This window comes from Perna viridis, chromosome 11 (genome assembly GCF_037379345.1).
Source record: "Perna viridis isolate PV_CMFRI_1.1 ecotype Kerala chromosome 11, ASM3737934v1, whole genome shotgun sequence".
Lineage (NCBI taxonomy): Eukaryota > Metazoa > Mollusca > Bivalvia > Mytilida > Mytilidae > Perna > Perna viridis.
Window position 1 is genome coordinate 25,436,607 of NC_142455.1, and position 19,884 is coordinate 25,456,490.

Sequence of the window (19,884 nt, forward strand, 5' to 3'; positions counted from 1 at the left end):
TTGTCTGTGTATGATGTTATATTTAGCTAATATGTCATGTATGTGACCTTTTCTATTACCTTTATCACAAGTAAGAGCTTACAAGAGTATTTTGTATCATCTTTATCTGAGAATTTTATTATTTGTTTAGTAAATGGGTCTTAGTATAAGACTTTTCGAAGTGAACTAATTTTGTAATGAAATACATGCGTACATAACAGACTTCCCTAAATAATTCTGCAGAAAAAGTAAACGAAACATAAATCGGAATATAAAAACAGTTATAAGCGAGCAAACTAAAATTAACACTTAACTCTTCAACAACTTACCTAGAGTTCAAGAATGCTTGGTCCGATGCAACATCTTAATTTTCCATTTTACTCAAACTATACCACTGTATAATAGAACAGAAAAAGTGTGTACATATTCACTCAAACAACTATAAATATATCTATATATGTAAATATATCCAACCAATTAGTCCATTACAGTATCAAAATAATTAACGAAATCGATTAAAAAGCGAAGAAACATCATTCGTGTTAGAAATAAAATTCATTCATAAAATCGACTTTTGTGAACCAATGTATTTATATCTAATGTAGAATTCTATTGAATGAACAACTAAACGCAGTGAAGCGTGAGTCTCACTATTACACTCCAATAAGCACTGTACAGTACATGATCATATAAAGGGGTTGTAAGGTATCAGAGGCAAGTTTAAACACTAAGCCTATAATTCGTACAAAACGATGAAAAAAATCAATTGATTATTCTTAACTGTTGTGAGATGACGTGTGTTTTTGTTAAACATTTAATGTTTATTTTCCTGAAATGCAAATTTAATTTTTATTATCGTTCTACTTTTTTTCGTACGTATATATCTCAAGAAACAGGCGCGGAAAAAAAAGATCATGGACAAAGAAATAGCATGTTGCCTATCTGAATACTAACAGTGCTTGATTTCAAAATTCATCTAACTCTTTTATATTATTGATCGATAATATTGGGGAAAAGGGAATAAGGAATGGGATAAGGATAAGGCAGAAGTCAGTCAACACGACAAAAGGACTGTACATTTATCTTATTTTTATTTTGGTTAATTTTATATGCTCCTCATACAATGGTAGTCTTTATACTATTTATTCGTTTCTTTAAAATATCACGTTTTGGAATTACATAAAAGTGGAAGAGTAAAAAAAGTTTAACAAAACACATACATTATACATACTACAAATGAAAATTACGAATATTAAGAAATTTCCATTGCAAAACGGATTTTGTCGACGAAAGCTCAACATCGTTACCAAAACTCAGGTATTTCCATGCAATGTAAACATTGAAGTCTTGTTTAACCCAGTAATCATGAAAAGTTGTATATTTAGGGAATAATGTTGATGTTTTGTCGATTTTAAGAAAGTGTTATGAATGCCGGAAACAAATGTTGATTATTATCAAATATTATTTCAGTTTTAATTAATTTCGAAATGAATGATTTCAAATATTTCAAGAAAACTGATAAGAATTACGTCTGGCAAATAGCGAAAAGACAGTTCGAAACTATGCAATATGATGTTAAACTAAACACTTAATGAAGAGGTAAAAGACAGACTAAGGTTAAGACGGACACAATTTTTGACAAAGAAATGTAGGCGTTACGATGTTAACATCTGCAAATATTGATACGCAAGCCAGCATCGTTTTAAGTACTAATCCATATACATGTCAGACACAGCCTATTATAGATTTGATTCCGAATATAAAGAAACCCCACTATAAAAATGATGCTTGTTATTTTGTCGTTTACATGAATATTGATCAATAGTGTTTCATTTGTATATATACAGATCAAATCTGTATTTCGAAATATAACAAGTTCGAGAATAGTAAAGCCTACATGCACATATAATCTACGTAATAATCAAAGTAGTGCAAAAGTCGATTGTTGAAGCAAATTAACTAGCATTAAACCGGTAATCAAGAATACCAAAATCATGGACAACGACCAGACAAAACATAATAGACAAAATAAACAACAACGACCAGACAAAACAGAATAGACAAAATAAACAACAACGACCAGACAAAACAGAATAGACACACAACAAAAAAGTTTGAAATTAGACTGGTTGTGTGTTCTCTTTTATTTTTGAAAACTTTGTGGGTATATGACCCCTTGTATTTTAAAAAATGAATTTGACATTTATATAACATGATTGGGATAGTAATTAGGTTTAAAGCATGAGGATATCAGGTGAAAGGTATTACCGTCAATGTTTTAAGATATACATATGCAACATTGATCAATGAAAATAAGTCCTCGACACATTCATTTAGCAAGATATTTAGGTTTGAAATGTAAAAAGCTGACGAGTCACGGGTTGATCACCTTATCTACTACAAATTTATTTACAGATGTTTTAAATGATCATTTTTCTATTGCATGTGGCTGTATTTATTTTCTATGTCCTGACCTTTATTTCAATTTCAAGAAAATTAACCCTTCCTTTTTTAATTTCAAATTTCAAACTCCCACAGTAAAATTCATATGTTAATTTGTTAAGGAGCTAGAACTAGAGTAAGGGACACAACTCTTACTAATCATTGAAACGTTTGTATTAATCATTTTACACCAATCTCATGTAAGCATCAAAGAAACTTGGACTAATTACATTCTTCTTCAAATGAAAGCTTTATAGGATTTCGTGAAATTGAATATGATGAAAACATATCACTGATTTCAAGAATTATATCCCTTACCTTAAGTCTACCTCATAGAGTGACAATAACAATTTTATTAATTCCCTTGTGATACAGGTCAATGATTAAGCCTCCATAGAAAGGTCAGTGATATAAGTACTTTTGAATATATATCTTTAATGCTAGGATTCAAGATCGCAATATCGCTGACAATAATACACATGACTTCGACTATTTTACAAAAAGGACAATATACTAAAACTAAAAGATATTTATGCATTTTCATTTTCTTCAAAATATACATAAAGTAGAAAACAGCTTCGGACAAAGTATCCGATCACTGTGTATGGCCATACCGAAGAGGTTTAAGATAAAAAAAAAATCGACAACTGTATGATAAGGTAGTAATATTTATGTATACATGTATTTTGTTTAGCTTTAATTTTCGAATACATTTTTCATTTGACGGATTAATGCTACTGAACAATAACAACGAGTTTTGCTTGTACATTCTATATACCTCAAGTCCTTAAAAGTCATGGATAAATCAATTCTAAAACGCTTGATTATTTACTTCCAGAAATAAATATTTTTATACGTTATACTCTATTTGCATTTATCAATGAAAACATTGTTTTGAATGAGACAGTTCTTCATTAGTATAAACTCAGACTTTGCGACTACCACCAGTTTTCCATTCACATTCCCTATTACCTAGATTCTAATTCTCAATATCGATTTTATCATTTCTTCCAAATTAATCAGCATTTCCAATGAAATCCCCATTCCGTATCATACACTTCAAACTAACATTAGACACTAACCTAACAACCTAACATTTATCTGAAATAATATATGATTGAAATTATACTTCATTCGATTAGTTTTTGACTATTTTGAATTAAAATGCTAGAAAAATTAAAATCGTACTCTTATGCCAATCCTGGTTCAATACAGATTTATATATTTGCAACATGATAATTCAAACAGTTTTCTTGAGAATCTTGCAAATTTAAAGTATGAAAAAAGTGCATGATTTTACGTGACGTCATTCAATAGTATGACTGACGTCGGATTTGAATACTGTCGTAGATTTCGAATGCCTATTTTTGGCGGTTGATGAGAGAGGAGGCAAGAAAAGCCTTCCGCTGTTTGGATTTTGGGGGACCCATTCCGTTACGTATGTTAATATTCTCCTTTCAATTTGTAAAAAAAATGAACCGCTATGAAAGTAAGTGTTCAGACCGTTGTTTCTTTTCTCCAGTTTAATTGTTCTTCAGATATTTAACAATGAAAATGTCCAAACTGAACTTAATAAAAAAAATAATGACTCAACAATGTACACACTTTGTTAAAAAGTACGTACAAGGTTAATCAGTATAATGATAAACAATTACATCACATATCTCTAATGACCAATTTCGATCAAATCCTTCTTTTATGTTTGTAATCGTATTACGATCACACAATGAAGATCATGGTTTATTAAATTTTAAACTTTCGTTGTGTTATTTTTATTGATATAAACACCACGGTTTGTGTAGAACAAACGTAAGTAGGAATAAGCTATGACGTCTTTTATTCTTGTTATTCTTTCGAGAGAGCCCCTGGTAGGTCTTCAGCTAAACTTGCCTTAGGATTTATTCGCCAAGGACATGACCTTGGTATCACAAAAAGAAGTTGAATATCCTTTTAAAAAATACCCATCCCACATTATCATCAGTACTATTTAGTGTTCTGATTTAACGTCTGCACTCATAACAGCGAGTTTATGATTTGTTACCTATTGATATATGATATTATTTGTTTTAAGGAATTTAATACCTAATACTTTTCGATATGTTATGCACGTGTTTCAAGGAATAAATCTCACCAGCAGCATATCAATAAAATTCAAAGGAAGATCTAAAATGTTCATCATAATACACTTGGTAGTATTTTAGTCTTCGTTCTGTTTCATGACCAAGACCATATAGTCTTAATAACAAAAAATAGAACGTGACTATTTTTAATAGAGACATAGAATAATCTTGTTCAAATACACTTTTGAACGATAAAGCGGTGTATAAAAAGTGTAAATGTCCCAAACTATTAGAACTATCACTGATAACTTCATTTCTAATTGATTCCATTCCTTGTAAGAACTTGATATATAATCAAAATGTAATTTAGCTTTTGATTATTTTAATTGCGGACCAGTCCATGTTAATGACGTCACAGTCATGCCGTAGTGGATTAAAAAATAAACAGCCAGCCAATCAGAAGACTTATGTTAAATTGAAAAATGAAAAAATGACCTACACTGAATAAAATATTTGTTATATCAAATAAAAACAAGGAATACCGTGGTCAGAAATTTTGATAATGAAAAATACGGTCAAGAAACTAAGAGTGATTCTCTACAAAATTGAAATGCATTAGGTAATCAGAGGAAATGAGTTACTCTATTGATGTATATCAGTAACATATATAATAAAAATAATAATGAAATAAAATGAGTTATAAATGAAGTGCATGACAAAGCTATGCATTGCATAAGAATAACAAAATACTTTCATTTTAACGCAATCGTCAAAGTTAAAGATTTTGATCATAATTATATAAATCCAAATATTACGCGTAACTTTTAACCCGGTTCATCACTATTGGAATATATAGCATAGTAATGCGTCGAATGAAACCTTGTGATGTCATAGACGGATTACGTCATGACTGGATGCTGAATGTCACCCAGTCCAATATTCCAATGGAAATCGCATATGAACGAGTTTTATTTAATTTAAACATTAAAAAAAATCAACAAGGTTCGTTTGCAATCATGTCGAAATTAAATAACTTCATTAAAAATTCCTAATATTCAACTTTCACTCCTTTAAAACCCATAAGTATATTTATATATCCTATTCATATATTATCAGCAATACGTAGGGCAGGACAAAAACGCTATCAAACACGCTATCTGTGGGAGATACTACGTATTATCAATTGGTTGTCTTTTATTAGGTTCCGGGGCGTTCATACGTTTTACTTGCGATTATTCTAAATATCAACAAAAGTCCAATACAGGTTTAGTAGATTTAGACTGCGACTAACCCCAAATTCAGGTTTAGCAGTTTTAGACTGCAATTTACCCCAAATTCAGGTTTAGCAGTTTTAGACTGCAATTTACCCCAAATTCAGGTTAAGCAGATTTAGACTGCGACTAACCTCGAATTCGAAGATGGTCACAGATCCGGGTTAGTAGCGTATCATACGTACAAATGAACTATGGATCGAAATAGTGTGGACTTTTAATGAACTAATACCATATTATACTATTAAGTAATGTCAGTACTGATGCACTATTGTAATTTGAGAGTCGTTTTTATTGAAACTTTACTTTGGTAACTTAATTTTCAAAAATTGATTTTTTTTTTATTTTATTTATTTTGCTTTTTTTTTTTTTTTCGTTATCAGGTCTATTATTCCTTTATCATTATGATTCCATGATTTGGCAATCGGAAGTTTTTGAATTATCCAACTGCTAGCGCATTGCATGATGAAATAATAGACAATATATATTTGAAGATAAAAATGTTCAGTTTCAAGAAAGAAAGAAAGAAAAAAAGAAAGAAAGAAAGAAAGAGAGAGGATATTTTTTTTAATTTTTATCTGACGGAAAATTTACATTTTGAAGCAAAAACCATCGTATGCTTCATGATTATGTAAAATCTTTCTGAATATGCCTAAATGAATATAATCAGTGAACTCCTCCAAAGAGAAAAGTGATCAAAAGAATTAAATCCTTGGATAAATAGACACGAACAACAAAGAATGTGTGATAAAATAACATCTAATGAGAATCAATAGAAAATGAGCCACACTGATTTCTCTTAAGTCGGGAGCACGGACCAGATGTACAAGAGTAATCAAGGGAACCAAGGTTATAGCGGTAATCAAAAGAATGTAATTCAGGGACAAAGACCAGACATGGAAAACAGACATACACAACAAAGAACATAAAGTAACTAAAATCATACATACAAAGTAACAAAAGTAAATGAGCAACTCGGACTCCACTAAAAACTGGGAGCATGGACCAGGTGCACCGGTAGGGTAAGCGTCCTCTGCTTTTCTATAAACACCCGCCGAGTTGCAATGAAGGAAATAGATTTTTCTATGGTTGTACAAGAATGGGAACCATTAATGGTAACCATGATCGTAAGTATTTCGATATTTTCACTCAAAAAATATGCACATGATTTACATTATTTGCAGATAGCACCAAAAAAAGCAAGCTGGTTCTTTGAATGAAGTAGAAAACGGATTTAAGTGCAGTTGCTTTTTAAAAGAATAAACTCATCGTGATTGGTATAATATCGAAGCAACAGTTGTATATTAACATTTTCGCTCGCACATGTAAATTATTAAAGCTGATAGTTTAAGACCAAATTTAAGAATAGCAGAAGGTCGTGATTTCGAAATCTTGAAACAATGAATTATACATAAAAAATCTTTGAAGGGAAACAAAGATTACAAATCATTTCGTGTCTGATTGGTTCAGACGTTACTACGTATTCTTATTTGTCATAAAAGTTGACAAATTCAGTTGTTTTAAGTGTCATATTTCATCCAGAAACCGGAGAGTGAAATATTTTTACGAGAAGGTAGAAAAGGCCTGATTTACTGCATTATTTAAGATGAAGGAAAATATGATATAACATGATAACTTATATACTCATGCAACAATTCAAAACATCCAGAGGAATGGGACATGCAAAGCTTAAATTGTTTTACTCTTTTGAAGAACATACATACGATGGTTAAAGTTCAGTTACCAAGATCTATTCAGAATGTAAATTAATTTTAAAACAAATATCTTTCTAATAAAGTGTAAAATATGTACAAACTAACGCTATTTGGAAATGATTACTTTTATCAATTTTTTTACGTCTGTATACTGACTAATTACTGATTGAAGATTTGTATTAGTGGTCGATTATGCACAAAAAACAAACTATCCATACTTTTTGTTCTCGTCAAAGAGTAAATAAAGTAAACAAAGATTCAAGCAGAAATCAAATGAATATATTCCATAGCTAAAGTTTAGCCCGAATAAACATACACACACAAGATGCATAAAATAACCACAATAACACGTACAAAGAAACAAAAGTAAATGAGTAACTCGGACTCCTACGAAAAACTTTGACTAAATGCACCGGTTGGAAAATCGTTCTCTGACTGACTATTGATCAGGATTACATGCCTTGTTCCACGTCCTCCTATCGTATAGTATATAAAAACATTTGGTTGATTAATAGTTTTACAGCAAACCAAAGATCTGCAGCATATTGCATAATTCGTTTAAAAATAGTTATATTGTAATTTGATCAGTCAAACCATAGTAATAGGGTAAGTTTGAATAAGATCAAAGCGTACTTATTTATGGTGAAACTTGAACAGTAATTATTAATACATTTCATGATAAAAAGTAAGTTGTACCCTTTGTATTTTTTCTGTATGACAATCTCAAGTATCATGAAATTGACAGAGACGAAAAGTTTTAAGATAAAAGACAGAATAATTAACGTACTAATGCAATCTGGATAAGTCTTTGAATTAAATATTGGAAATTGTCCCTGTTTGAAGATCATAAAAGCCGGGTCATGGTATGGTTCTTACTTTAACAGAATAATTACTTTAATTTTTAGATAAAGGAAATAATTTATTATTGATCAAAAGTTATCTAGACCAAAGTATTAAAAGGTTCATTGATAAATTCTTGACCGAATTATAAAAAAAGTAATTGGCATTTTTTTTTTCAATTTTATCAAAAAATGCAATTAATACTTTAGATGCGTACAATGTCATAAAAGGAAATGGAATTTGACAAAACAGCAAATTTTAAGACAAAACATTATAATTCACACCATTCACATGTAAAGTTTAAGAACACATGCAGTTTATGTTGAAGGTTATCAATAACATCATTGTTAAATATCTTTTAGTTCTATGGTTGAGTGTATGAAATCAATTAATATTATCATCGTGGTTATATTATTACTATTATTATTATGATCATTACTGTCATAATTATTATTATTATTTCTTCATCTCCTGTGTTATACCGCTACAAAAAAGATCTAATGGCTATATATATATATATATATATATATATATATATATATATATATATATATATATATATTATATATTATATATATAGATCCTTATATATATAATGATCTGAAAATTCTCAACGATTTTAATACTGTTAAATTTGCAAAGCAAATTTTTGGTCGTTCCCTCCGTGGGACTCGAACACCTACCGCTGTGACATCTATAGCAACACCCCCCTGTCAGCGCCCTAGACCACGCGGTCAGCTAGGCTATATACACCGCCTGCATTAAGTCCAGCGCCCTAGACCACGCGGTCAGCTAGGCTATATACACCGCCTGCACTAAGTCCAGCGCCCTAGACAACGCGGTCAGCTAGGCTATATACACCCCCCTGCACATAGTCCAGCGCCCTAGACCACGCGGTCAGCTAGGCTATATACACCGCCTGTACTAAGTCCAGCGCCCTAGACCACGTGGTCAGCTAGGCATTATATATATATTAGATCATCATGTAGCGAAAAGTATTAAAAATAAACATTACATTTACAAACTGAATATAAGGCAAACATCCCACAAGTACTAAGCACTAACAATGTGAACACCCGACATACTGTCAATGCAGAGTTATAAATAGGTCCCATCAAAATGGTGCAATTTCTTGATGTAAATAAAATAAATAATATGGTTATGGTAGGAAATTATCATACATGAGACAATACTATCTATGAACGCTGAAGAATGTTCTTGAACTTGATATCACATAGCATTAAATCATACAAAAATCACATGCACTAGCGTAAAAAAATCTCTCTAAGATTTAAAAAGAGATGACATGTAACGCTTCTTGATTAAGCATAAAAGTATTACCTTATTTTGATCTGTGCTTGAGGACACATATTGAGATTGCATGTAGTTTTCAGAAATTTATATTTCTGCATTAATAATTATTTCTAACCATTGCAGGTTTTTTTATCCTTAACCCTATTGTCATTTGTCAAATTAAAAGAGTTATTTTCTTTGATAGAGTTACATTCGGCAAACACGCAGGTGTTTTCAATTGAACGGAAAAAGCATTAGATCTGAAGAGAAACGCAATATATTCCGGATATGGTTCAAAGGTCTTTATCGATTCGTGAACACACAAGCACATCAAGTTTGAAAAATTGGAACATAAAATAGATAGAAAATTGTTTGTTTGTTTGTTTGTTTTGTTTTGTTTTTGTTGTTTTTTTTTTTCGAGTGCTATTAATCAACTTACATTCATGAAATATGTATTTTCATATTGCCATGTATCTTATATTAGAACTAATCAAAAACGTTTCTAGGATCAGTCACTGAGCTTCTCCCTAATGCACGTAGGATCTCGCAGGGAGATTTGTTATAGTAAATGTACCTGTCACGTGCTGGGCCTCCTACGAAAGAATGATATTGGTTAATAAGAACAGCAGAGCAATTCGCAAAAATATTTCCAATCAAATAACAACAAAAAAGCGATTCCCTTTGCTGTGCTGAATGACCACAATACACATCAAGTATCGATTAACTTCAAAACTGAGGATGTTAGTATGCAGGGTAGAACATTGAACTGAACAGTGCAGGGTCAACGACATACAGTTAGTTCAACCAGTAATTCCCGTTCCACTTTTCAATAGAAGGTCAAAAAGATACCAATTTTATGGTTCAAAATTTTAAAATATACGGAAAATGTAAATAGTACTGATTACTTGGTCAACATTCTTTTCATGTCTGTATGTACGTCAATGCAAAGAACTAGACTACGAAGCTACTTTATACTATGTAAAAGGAAGACTATCATGATTAGAGAGGGAAGCAAGCATTAAAAAATGTGACTCGATGTATTTACCCACTTCAAATATTGCAGCTCCTGAAGTATTCAACTTCATACTGCATGCAACAGTAAATATACAATACCAAAAAAACTGTAAATCAAGATCACATGGGAATGTCATGCTAGTGACATTACTGATACACGGATTTCCAAAATATAATCAATTTCAATGACGTCACAACCACTTTGACAAAGTACAGTTATTTCGATTTACGACATCTTTTTAAGAAACCAGTGACCTTTAATCAATAAATATCAGGAAGAATTTACCTTTTAAAACTATCATTATTGAATAAATGTTTTTGTAATAATTTAATGTCTGAGATCAGACGTTTAAGGAATATAGCTTTATTATAGACTTCTCGTTTTGTTAATTGTTAATATTAAAAAAAACTCCTTATCTTATCTAAATTACTGAAAATGATCTCCTCAAAATATCTGTTAGATTATTCAACGCGTCTATTCAACAACAAAGATGTGTTAATACAATGCATGCATTATTTTGTAAACAGCGGAAGTCCAGACAATCCGAATAAGACGCGGTTGAATTTATATTAATTCAGATACTCAAGTATCAATTTATAATTTATACCTGGTATGATATTTAATAACTTGAAAATGTAATAGTCATACATTAACCTTGACATGCCATTCGTTGAAAAAGTGAGTTGAAACAGTAACAGGACAATACAAATAAGGCAAGGCAACGTACGATAGTTCGGCCCATTAATATACATTCTGTCGTGTTACAGGCTTTAAGCGGTGCTTGCTTTAAAACATCAAAGAAAAATGTAATTTTCAAACACTGCTTTTGACAATATTTATATCGTTAAGATCTACTACGTAATTTAACATCATTAGGAGATCTCCATCTTTCCCAGTTTCCTACGTGTGGTTCAGGTTAGAAAACGTTTCAAAGACAAAGGCAAGGTCTATGTGTTGTCCAGTTCATTGGCCAATTGCCCATCATATGTGTCAGTGTGTTAGTGATTTTTTTTTTTGGGGGGGGTGGGGTTTTGTTTTGTTTTGTTTTTGTTTTGTTTGTTTGTGTTTTGTTTTATCTTTTTGTTGTTCAATGAATATGGTAAACATGAGTTTTGTTGTACTTTAGATTTTATTTTCCACTTGTCCACATAAATCAGTTGTAGTATCATTATTTCAGTGACATTTTATATCTTATTGTCAGAATTAACGATTTGTCTCAAAATCAGATATTGTAGAGTTATCGTTAGCTAAAGGTTAAATTGATTTTTTATTTGTGGACAAGAATTATTTAAGATAGATGAAGGGTTGTTTTCTATTTAAATCATTTTAGATCCATGAGATATATTTACATTGTGTAAGGGTTTGATAAAACATATTTGTTACGAATGTCGTAGATTCCCTAATATGTTTTAACCGGATTTAAAATCGAATGAGCACATCGGAAGATATTTCTAGATATATACAGTACGCTTACACTACCGGTTCACATAGCCTATACTCCGTTCCATTTCTTATAAAGGCCAGCTTAATCACTAATTATTCGGTTTTTCTGTGTATTTTTGTTTTTCCGTTTTTAATTTTGTTTTGTTCTGTTTTTGTTTGTTTGTTTTTGGGGGAGGATAATTTGAGTTAATTATAGCATTTCATCTATGTATGATCTTCCAGCACCGCTTTAGAAATGGATAAATAGTATGTTGGGAAAGGATAAAAGGGATATGATGGAACAGATCGTTTCTAACTTAACATGAATCAAGACAAGTAATTAAAAATAGTCTGATTGGATATAAGTTAAATGATATTTAACAACATTTTGTAAGGTTTTACTCTATCGATATAAATTCAACATGACTGGAAGGTGTCTCATTTTCATTTAATGTTAGAACTTAAAGATTAACATAATTTCTTCTTTTTCTAAATTACATGATTAATTGTATGATTATCTTGTTTACAACATTCAATATATAAAACACTTCTGTTCATTTGTATATGGTGTTATACTTACAAAAAGACAACTATTCCATATTTTACCTCTTTCTTAAAATGATCAGCATTTTGCAAACTTCGGCTTCCGGTTATTTTTTATTTATTTACATTTTGTTCATGCTACTCTACGGTGATAACTTAATATACTTAATTGAAAAGGCAGCATGACACGGTAAACGTCTACAAAACCTCTGGATCGTAGATAGGTCAGGGTGACGTGTCGTAGATAAATATGAGTCGTAATGTGTGGTTTATAACAAGTAAACACATATAACTGTGTGATAAAAACAAGATGACCCATCTTCTTCTGGTTAGGTCTTTTTAATTTTTAACATTGTTTACCAACAAATGGGAATACGCCTACCTATACAATTTATAATTTACAAAATTAATAAATAAAGAGCAACAACAAAACCACCGAACACTAATACGATTCATAATCAAGTCAAGTACAAAACAAATCTGGCAAAATAGACACTTCACCACCGGAGCAGCCGGTACCACAACGGTCCTGACCCAACACAAGCACTCCAAACGAAATGGTGAGTCAATTCCAGGTCTTACAGCGCGCTAAACATCCCTCTTCCATTGCGGCGTGACTATACCAGTGGTGATTACAAATCATTTGTATGCTTTTCTCATAATCGGTAAATCAGCGGTCACATCAGCACAAATAACATTTTACAAAAAAAACAATCATTACTGATTGTTTTAGAAGAAACTGAATATTTTTCAACCAAGGACTGATATCTAAAAAAGAATTTGGTAAGGGACCTGTTAAGACGCATTTCCTCATACCCCTGATTCAGGAGTCTGTTACACGGACATTTATGGCGTTCAAGGAAATCAGAGTTATCAGTTCTTGCTCTAGCGTAGTGAATCAATTGTGAAATATAAACACAATATGCGTGAGATGAAGAGATATTGTTGCACAGGTAAGGTAAATTTATTATGTCAAAATTTAAGTCGTCTCCTTTATCATAAATCTTAGTGCTGAGATGACCACTGTTGTCAAATTCGAGATGTAGGTCCAAAAAGATGAAAGACAGGCTGTTTCTGTAGTCTCCTTTATCTCGAGCTGTGGTGGATATATTGACGGTAACCATTTACCAAAAAAAAATATTAAATTTGTAGTTTGAACTATTTCAGCAAGTATAGAAAAAACGACATATTTACAGTATAAGAGAGTATTGTAGGAAACAAATATTCTAGGGGAAATAAAAAGAATGTAATCCAGGGACAAAGACTAGACATTGAAAACAGACAAACACAACAAAGAACATAAAACACAACTAAAATAATACATACAAAGTAACAAAAGTAAATGGGCAACTCGGACTCCACTGAAAACTGGGAGCATAGACCAGGTGCACCGGTAGGGTAAGCGTCCTCTTTTTTTTAGTAACACCCGCTGAGTTGCTAATAAAAAGTCAAGCCCGAGGTTAGACGAAAGAAACAAATTCGTATACATATGTAATAATTTCAGATACATTTTAAGCAATTTCAAATGGAACATCTTGACTATTATTAATAACCGATTGACAATTAATTTGATGGTTTTATCATATTGCCACTTGTAAGTGTGAGGTATATAGTGAGTCTTCCTCCCTTGCGTCCTTTCGTCTGTACTTCCATTCGTTACAAAAAGGGGTACCCATTTCTTACCCTTTATTCCTCATAAACCATTGAATTGAGTAATACAAAACCTTCACGAAGTCTTTCCCATTGTGTATATCAATTCAATGAGTATTGTTCACAGAGGACCTTCAAAGTAGGTTAGTCAATAAAAAGTATTCAAAAGGCAAACAATTGAGAACTTCTTGACATGATTTTTGCTAGTTATAACGCAGGCATTGTCCCTACAATTTTATACTGGTTCAAGAATATATTTAAACATTCATTCAGCTCAATTCAAGAAATGGTCAACAATTTGTGTAGAAACATTATCAAGACGACGATAGGTAATAAAAAGTATGATAAAAAAAGAGAGAGCTCCATCTAACCTATCACATTGCGTTAAGATACAACATGAACTGGAACAAAAATATCAATTTTCTTCAAAGGCAAATTTTCACAAAGATATAATACAAAACGTAATTAATAATTCAAGTAGGTCATCAAAGATATTTTTATAGTGTTTATAAGAAATTAAAATTGGGGGAACCAAATTTAAAAAAAAAATATCGGTCAAAATTACAAAATGGGTCAGATAATTGGTCGAAATTAGTTTCACTTTTAACAAAGGCGTTGATGTAAGAAAGACACAAATTGTTGCAAGTGTGTTATTTCATCTTGATAATGTAGAATTGCAATTAATAATTGAATTGTTCTTTCTGTTCTGAAGCACACATCTATGACGTGAATATAATGTCTCATCAATAGAATACGCTGCAAGATAAATTATCAATGGAAAATTCTTTCTGTATTGTATTTCAACTGAACAACACTTCTAGAGATTGCACAATACTGTCTTTATGATAATGTATTGTCACCTTTTGACCGTCTTCTTATCATGCTGTAATCGGATGCATAGTTTAAAATAACTGCACCTATAAAATGCAAAGAGAGCTTCATCTTTTAAAGTACATGTATTGTGTATGAAAACTTTTATGGTAGAACTTTGGTTAACCTTGTATCCTTCGGTTTACTATTACTGCGTCGTCATTCTATATGATTCGACCAATTCTCTGTTTGTTTTATGTTACTTTAAACGGAAGCCAAGTTAAAAAGGGTAATAATTCTATTAAGGGTTACACTTAACTTCAACCTTTGAAAGGCTTTATTCATTAATAATGAATCCGTAGAAAAATTGGGGGAAAATGCAGAGAAAATTTTGTTAACTAGCATGGAAAGAAAGATATGCTCAAAAATTATTACACCAACTCTCACACCAACTCTGACACCAACCTAAAGATCGAAACATTGACAACAAACTATTAGATAATTCTTCCTAAATGAAAAAAATGTGTCATCTCAACATTTTCTTTTACGTTTTCCTTACATACGTTGTACGAAATATGTCAATATATTTCAGTTAAAACATCTAAGTACTGGCCAATTAGTTGAGTCTCTTTTTCCTGATTGAAATATTAGAATTCCATATAACCTTTGTAACAGTAGATGAAAGTTGGTTGTTACATCTGAATATTTTTTTTTTAAAGTATATTAAACCGGCTAAGGTGAATACATTTTAGTAGATCTAGTATATAATTGTTTACATATCAATTTTGCAATACTAATAGAATAAAGGTGTCTTTATTTTTCTCCTGTATTTCCACTTGAATAAAAACAGCAAAAACCTGTTGTTTCAGAATCCTTAGCATTAAGCGACATTTACATGTATAAGTTAAATTTAAATTGAAACCATTACTTCAAGTGGCAATTAACTTATACTTTTAATAATTTTGTTTTTAATTTTACAACCTCCATATTACTGTTTAAACTGGGTTTTCTGTTTGTAAATCAAAACTGAAAAAATATGTTGTCGTAAGTCGTTTTTTTAACATATTTTATAAAACAGATAATACATCTCTTATCTATCATAAAAAACTTATACTTGCAAAACGACTGCCTTTAGGGTATTTTCATTACGTTCTACGTAACATAATATTATGCGTCAGAGATCATTTAACGAATGTGACGTCATGAAAACACCACCAATCGAGCAGGTCAAAACATAAAGAAACTAACAGCTAGAAAGTACCCACGAACTAAGAAATAAAATAAGGTATAACCTTAGGATCTTTGAAAAAAATAGATTCTAGCTACTCATTACAGATCAAATAAAACTTTAGAAGTTATCAAATTATTAACCAAAATGTACTTGTGGAAAAAATCAACTTAACCATCAAGCTTTTTGTGTGCTCTAGTTGAGCAATTAGAACTTTTTCTGTAAGTGAGTAATTGCATTCTATAGAATTGGGAATCACCTTAAAATTGTTTATTTATATGAAAATAGTTTAAAAAATGTAACCGTTTTCTTTTCATTGAATAAAAGAGATATTTTAATAAATGATCAATACAGATATATAGTTTAACATGTGTTGGATTATTCCATATTCTTCGATTTATATAATTTTTATGTTTTTTACAGCGTTGAATATTGTTGTACCAAATGTAACCTTTTCATATATTTAATCACGAAGATTTCGATCAGCAAGTTGTCTTTGCAACTACGTTTTGCCACCATATTACTTTTGTTCTGTCCTTGTAGCTATATTTGTTTTGTTCTATGCACAATATGTGTTAATATGTATGATTTAGATGTTTCCATCTACGAATTAAAAATCAAGAAATGAAAATAAAAGTCCTTTCCATTACTGTACATGCGGGCATGCAGGCACTGATAAGTACCCTTGGAAATGTGTGATTCTATTCAGAAAGAATATCCATTGTACGATTCATGATCTGAGGCGTTATTCTAAGGAGGTGGACCTAGGGTAGGGGACACAACTCTTACACATCATTAGAACGTTTGTATTGCATCGAATTAACTTAAACTGATTTCATTCTGTTTCAAATGAACGCTTGATAAATGAAATTGAATATGATGCGAACATATCATTGATTTCAAGAGTTTGTCCCTTACCCTAGGTCTACCTCCCTAATTCCTATAAAAAAAAACTACCACAATTGGTAAAATATCTTTTTATGCTTGTTTTTGTTATAAAACTATATTTTTAAATTTTTTTAATTGAATTGTATTTTGTATTGATGCAATTTGTCATTTCTTTATCGAATTATCATTTTTATTAATGTGCAAAATAAATAACAGTTCCTAAAATCAATGTGCCTAATACTATAAAACGAATGTCTTGTAATACCGTCAATAAATCGTAAGTCCTCATGAAAATACAAATTAGGGTCATACATTTCTGTTATGTAGATTAAAGCTAACGTTTACTTATTTTCACACTGCATGATTGTAAATCTAAAGTAAATTTTACTCTCACTATCAAAATAGTAACCGTTCAGTACGATGTTTTATCGAAAAGTATTTATTCATGTCAATAAACCTAACAACAAGGCAACGTTTTCAACTTTTAATATCTATACAAGTAATCTATGTAGCCTAAACAATGAAAACCGAACCCTAAATAATCTGAAAACCTGTCTAAAACAGACATTTTTAAAATTTATTTCAATCAGGTTTAGTTTTTGCAACCGTAATAAACCGAATACCTGTCTTAACTGAATCTATTCTAAAGTCCAAAACGGGTTCGGTTTAGAAATTTTAATTGCATTTACTCGTGATTGCTGTTTTAACCTTCCTAATTGTTAAATTATAACTTATTTACAAAATTAGCAAATGTCAACGACTCAAATTATATAGTGTGTTCATTAAAAAAAAAAAAACGATTATTTTGTCTTATTTTAACACGTGTCTACAGTACATAGAGGGGTGTACATGTTACCATAAACAATGCGGTCGTTTTGTTTCGTATGTGAATACATTATGCAATACTGATTGTCAAAGTAAAGATTTGATATGTCTCATTTTAAAACGTTTATTTCACCTATTACAACTACTTGTTAAAACTGGACCTTGGACTCCCGCTTATATAGTTACATAGATAGATACTAAAAATGTCAACCTTTTAATATGGTCCTCGTTGTTTTGCTCTCGTTTGATTTTGTTTCAATAAAATAAAACTAAATTAGAAAATGAAGTAAGTGCTACATTTTGCTTTCAATACGTTAATGGCGTATTTGTTCTTACCTTAAAATCCCACGTAAAAACGTGTTGTCCAGTATTAAGGTCATTAAATTTAGTCAGCGTGTTTCACGTATTAGCAATTATTGTTTTTCATTCTCCTTCGCGGAAACAAGACTGCATTAAATCATCATAGCACAATACACGAATTATCCAAACAATTAAACACTAACAGGTACTTCGATTCAAAATTACCGATGGATCACTCATTTGACGTCATTAGGTATTCAAACTCATCCTCCTTATTTGGTCCAAAATCTTATAATCATTCTATAACGGTCGTTTCGACATTAGATGGTATCTTTACTGCTTATCAGAACCGATAACAGGGTCAAGCGACATCATGATCGTATGCTATAAAAGTGTTTGGGATAAATGTATTTACTTGTGTAAATTTAATCCTGTATTATGATAAACAAAATAAATTCCGTATGAAAGCCCACTTAACTAAATTATCTTTCATTCGTGTGAGGTTTATAATACTTATTATGATATATGTACCCTGGTCTCTTTACAGCAATAGGCTCTATGTTAAATAATTTGTCATTCATTTTTGTATAGCCGTCATATTTCTTTATTTACGACCAAGCTGTTCTTATTTTATATATTAATGGCAATACAACGACCAAACACGGGGCTCGGAGCGGGGCTTATTTTTACTCCGCAGTCTTAATTGGCATTAATATTTACTACAAATGTTTTCTGTTTTTTTTTTATAATTCCCGTAAACGGTCGAGTTTCGTATGCTATGAATTTGAATTATATTTACTACAAATGGCTGTAAGTCAGAAATTTAGTTCAACAGGACAGACGGAAACGCCACTTTTCAGAGGGTATCACATAATACTTTGCCATCGTGTGACGGGGTATGAAAAATCCTTGGACAGAGTTATGTGCCCGCATAGTCTACGGTTTTCAGGATGACCTGAATGAAGGGAAATAACAAAATAACCAAACTGATAAAATCTAGGCATTTTAGCCAAAAAGAATACTCAAAAGTAAAGTCTGTATAGCAAATGGCAATATCGGTGTTAAAACAGAAATCCGTATATCAACGCGGTCCTGACATGGTACAGGCATTTCAAAATGAAAGGTGGGTTAAACCATGTTTTATAACCCACTAAACCTACCGCTTCCATAACGGTTTCTTATTTTCGGTATACAAATTGTATTTCAACACAAATGAGCAGTATTGGCAACCGCTGTGGATTGTTTGTTTCAATATTACAATGATATAAGCCTTCGTCTGTCATGTATATATTTTCCTTTTGTCGGATACCTCCAGCACAGCGGTTGTTTTCCAAAAACAAGCTAGAACTTCTTACTCTTCCGGAGCATTTAGCTCATCCCAGGTTTTTCATCTCGTTCAAATTTCCTACTGTTCATTTTCTATTTTTACTTTTGAAAGATTTGTGTTGTCTTACGATTAGACCTTAGTGTGTTGTTCTATTGTGTTCTCTGTGTTGTTTTGTCTATGTTTATCCCTCTTTTTTGTGGTCGGCCTGTTAACTAAATATATGGAGGCCTGAATAGTAATAAAGAAATGATTGAAATTAAAAACACTTACTTTATG

The 19,884-nt window shown here is 31.2% G+C and overlaps 1 protein-coding gene across 1 annotated transcript in view; it reads right to left on the bottom strand.

The window, feature by feature from the left end:
* LOC148603504 (uncharacterized) overlaps positions 1-18,719 on the bottom strand; it is a 34,227-nt gene extending 15,508 nt beyond the window's left edge. The window contains exons 1-2 of the mRNA XM_088551746.1: positions 18,318-18,719; positions 309-373 (exon numbers count right to left, since the gene is read on the bottom strand). The gene's annotated coding sequence lies outside the window, so the exon portion shown is untranslated. The remainder of the gene's footprint in view (positions 1-308; positions 374-18,317) is intronic.
* Between the last annotated feature and the right edge of the window lie 1,165 nt (positions 18,720-19,884).